Raw genomic sequence first — 4688 nt, 5'->3', positions numbered from 1 at the left:
TGGGCGCCAACCCCCCTAGGGCCCATGCGCCTAGGGTTTGGGGGGAACCCTAAAGGGGGCGCCCCCCTTGCTTGGGGGGCAAGCTCCCTCCCCCCTTGGCCGCCGCCCCCCCCCCCTCTAGAGGGGTCGGCCCCCTTCCCCCTTCTCCCTATAAATATAGGGGTGAAGGGAGGGCTGCAACACCACATCCAAGGTGCAGCCCCTCCCCTCCCCAACACCTCTCCTCCTCCGCGTGTGCTTGGCGAAGCGCTGCCGGAGAACTGTCACTCCACCACCACCACGCCATCGTGCTGCTGTTGGAGCCTTCTTCCTCAACCTCTCCCTCCTCCTTGCTGGATCAAGGCGTGGGAGACGTCACCGCTCCGTACGTGTGTTGAACGCGGAGGTGCCATCCGTTCGGTGCTTGGATCATCGGTGATTTGGATCACGACGAGTACGACTCCATCAACCCCGTTCTCTTGAACGCTTCCGCTCGCGATCTACAAGGGTATGTAGATGCACTCCTCCCCTCTTGTTGCTAGTAAACTCCATAGATTGATCTTGGTGATGCGTAGAAAATTTTAATTTCTGCTACGATCCCCAACACGGAGCGCTCTCGACCCGCGCCCACCATCTGCCAACACCTGCAATGACAAAGAGTAAACGAAATTAGTACAACATAAACATAATAAAATATTTGGTGGGTGAAAACAACACCTAAAAAAATTAACTAACTAAGTAAGTAATTAACCTAAAAATAACTACCTAACTAACTAATTAAAGGCTTTTTCTTAAGGCCAGAAATGGTCTTTAATAGGTTAAAATTATTTTAGTGTTTCAAAAATATTTGAGAAAATTTAGGGAAGCTCATTGGACATATATTGTGCATATATAAGAGTTTCAACACACGGTCATGTTCAAAATATTGGTCAAATCCATCAAAAACCCTTTTCTGATATTTCAAGCTTTTGGAATATTTACAAAGGAAATATTCTCTATAAATTCCAAGAAAATTCTAGCATGTCAAAAATGCCATATTTGGTTATCTTGCCAAGTATCATCTCTTGGAGAACAAGATGACATCACCAGAACCCCTCAAAACCATTTATGTCTATTGCCAAACATGTCCAAATGCTCTCAAACTAGGTGGTAAACCTTAGATCTATCTACTATTTGATCCTGTTAAATCTCATGGCAAGGAGTTTTCATTTACTTGCCGAAAACATCATCAAACACCTTCTGTAATTTTACCAAAACCACTGTTTTTACCCCTTCCACTGTTCTCCATGAGCTCAAATTTTTACCACAACTGACCCTGATCATCTTTTTTTACTATGGCAATTATGGAATCTTGAAAGTGCATGTGCTCAAGTCCCAACAGGCACTTTTTGGCAGCATGTTTCAGTCTATTGTCATTCAGATATCTTGGAAGATTAGGCCTCCCATAGGGAGGAACTAGACTTTTCTGATCATACCAACTCTTCAGTTAAGTCAAGCAATCCTAAAGCACTTGTTAGGGCAGTCTAAACTACTAGTATTTGCATAGACAAGCTATAAAACAGTTTAAAAAGTTCTAACTCATTAGACCAAGATATTAGCCATGTTCTCTAATTAATTACATGACATTTCTTTCTTATGATGATATACTCATTTTGGGTGTACTTTAGATACCGTCGAATGTTGTTCCGAGGAAACAAAATAAAGTAAAGTAAGGGATTCTTTCTTTATGTGAAGTCAAATTGAAATAAGAATGTTTTTTCTGCAGAAAGATAAATATCGGAGCATTGTCAGGTCCCAACAAGCAGGAGCTAGGTGCTTAAGATCACCCTGCCACTAATTATTAGCCATTAGCTATGTTTGAGTGGAGTGAAGTTCCTTGTTAGTGGGAAGCACCCTTTGGGTCCCTCCATTGTACTGCCTCACTTTTATGGGTTTAATCACCGCCTCCCCTTTATGCAAAATTCTACCTTTCCTAGTTGCTACCTGTCCATGCCCATGGTCAAATAATTCTAGAAACCATTAGCCAACTAATTGACAAATGATGACTAAACCTGCCTTTTCTTTTTCTTTTCTGATTTTCAAGAAACAAAAGAAAAGGAATGCATATGCATCCTAATCCTAATCATTTACATGGTTGTTTTCTATGAGTAGTAATTAATAAAACTAAAACTAGATATGGTTGATGTAGTAATATGAAATCAATTAGTAATTGTATTAGTGCAATTGAAACTAAACATGGCTAAATTAAATTGGAGCTAAACATTGTGCTATGAGCTAGACAGAAACACCACCTACTAACTAATTAGGGTAAAACACCACCTACTAACTAATTAACTAACTAAGTAATTAACCTAAAAATAACGAACTAACTAATTAACCTAAAAACAGCAACAACAAAAGGAAAGAAAAAAAGGGAAGAAACCTCACCTGCAGGGGGGAGCGGCGCCGGGCGGCGGAGCGGCGACGGGCGGCCTGAGCGGCGGGGCGCCGGGACGCCGGGGCGGTGGTGGTTGGGGGCGGCGGGGGTGGTGGGGGTCGGGGGCGGTGGTGGTCGGGGGCGGTGGGGGTCAGCGGCGGGGGCTGCGGGCACGGGTAAGGCGGGGGTCGGCGATGCGGGTGAGGTGACGGAGAGAAAGAGGGGGAGAGAGGGGTGGGGCGCGGGGCCGACCGTTTTAGTTAGGTTTATTTTCTTTGTCGTCTGCTAGCAGATGGCAAAGAGCGTACCTAGTGGTGTGGGGTCGGGGGGGAACGGCCGTTAGGTTGGCTATTCTCTTTGCCGTCAGCTAGTAGACGGCAAAGAAAGTGGCCGTTAGGTGGTTCTCACTAGTGAGCCACTCTCCCTCTTTGTCGTCCGCTAGCGGACGACAAAGCTTCTATGCCGTCTGCTAGCAGACGGCAAAGAGCTAGCTGACGGCAAACACCCTCTTTGCCGTCCGCACTTTCTTTGCCGTCAGCTTTTTGTATGCTGATACCAAAGACCTCCTTTGCCGTCAGCTAGCTGACAACAAAGAACTGGCTGATGTCAAAGATCCTGATTCCAGTACAAACAAAAAGCGCATGGCAACCTCTGCTTCCGTCTGCGAAGGGCCTACCTTTTACTTTTATGTATTTACTTTCATGCAAGAGTCAAAGTTTTTCTCTCTATTCCTTTTTATTTATTTTCTCTTTTGGCAAGCATCATGTGGTGAGGAAAGATCTAGGAAGATATATCCAGTTGGATATGGGTAGCATGAGTTATTATTGTTGACATCACCCTTGAGGTGAATATCTTGGGAGGCGAAATTATAAGCCCCTATCTTTCTATGTGTCCGGTTGAAACGTTTTGCTCATGTGTATGCAGTGAGTGTTAGCAATCATAGAAGACTATATGACGGTTGAGTATGTGGAGCTCTTATTTAGACTTTGTTGAATAAGTTGAATTGCAATTGTTTGGTGACTAAGAATATAGGTTGTTGAGTTTCAAGAGAATTCATTGTTTGAACCTTAACATTTGAATTGGTTACTACATTGTCATGATGAGTTTTATGAGAAAGAATTGTTGTTACGATGCTAGGAAAAGTGATCTAAATTATCATTGATCAAACTTATGCACTTTGCTAGCATTCACACTCCATAAATTATTTATTTTATCATTTACCTACTCGTGGACGAGTAGGAATTAAGCTTGGGGATGCTGATACGTCTCCAACGTATCAATAATTTATGAAGTATTCATGCTGTTATATTACCGTTATTGGATGTTTTACAATCATTTTATAGCAACTTTATATCATTTTTTGGGACTAACTTATTGACACAGTGCCCAGTGCCAGTTGTTGTTTTTTGCTTGTTTTTTACATCGCAGAAAATCAATACCAAATGGAGTCCAAGCACAGCGAAACTTTTTGTGGATTTTTATGGACCAGAAGACATCCAATGGGCCAGAGCAGCACCTGGGGGTACTCCAAGGGGGGCACAACCCACCAAGGTGTGCCCGGGCCCCCAGGCACGCCTTGGTGGGTTGTGCCCACCTCGGTGGCCTCCCGCACCGCCTCTTCGCCCTATAAATTCCCAAATATTCCAAAAACCCTCGGGAAGACCCTAGATGAGAAGTTCCGCCACTGCAAGCCTCTGTAGCCACGAGAGACCAATCTAGACCCCGTTCCGGCACTCCACCGGAGGGGAAATCATCACCGGTGGCCATCGTCATCGTCCCGGCGACCACCACGATGAGGAGGGAGTAGTCCACCCTCGGGGCTGAGGGTTTGTACCAGTAGCTATGTGTCTAATCTCTCTCTCCCTCTCTCTCTCTCGTGTTCTTGAGATGTCACGATCTTTATGTATCACGGGCTTTGTTAATATTGTTGGATCACATGGTGTTTTCCCCTCTCTATCTTGTTGTGATTAATTGAGTTTTCCCTTTGAGATTTCGTTTTATCGGATTGAATACTTTTATGGATTTGAGAGCACTTGATATATGTCTTGCATTTGAATACCCGTGGTGACAATGGGGTATTATTTTGATTCACTTGATATATGTTTTGGCACTCAACTTGCGGATTCCCGAGGTGACATTGGGGTAATCTACGCATAGGGGATGATGCATGTTCTTGTCTTTGTTTCCCCGGTAGAAATCTTGGGGCACTCTTTGAGGTTCTTTGTGTTGGATTGAGTATTATAAATCTGAATTTTTTGGTGTTATTTTAGTATGAACTCTTGGATAGATCGAT

Source organism: Triticum aestivum, chromosome 7D (genome assembly GCF_018294505.1).
Source record: "Triticum aestivum cultivar Chinese Spring chromosome 7D, IWGSC CS RefSeq v2.1, whole genome shotgun sequence".
NCBI lineage: Eukaryota > Viridiplantae > Streptophyta > Magnoliopsida > Poales > Poaceae > Triticum > Triticum aestivum.
This window is presented reverse-complemented; position numbering follows the sequence as displayed.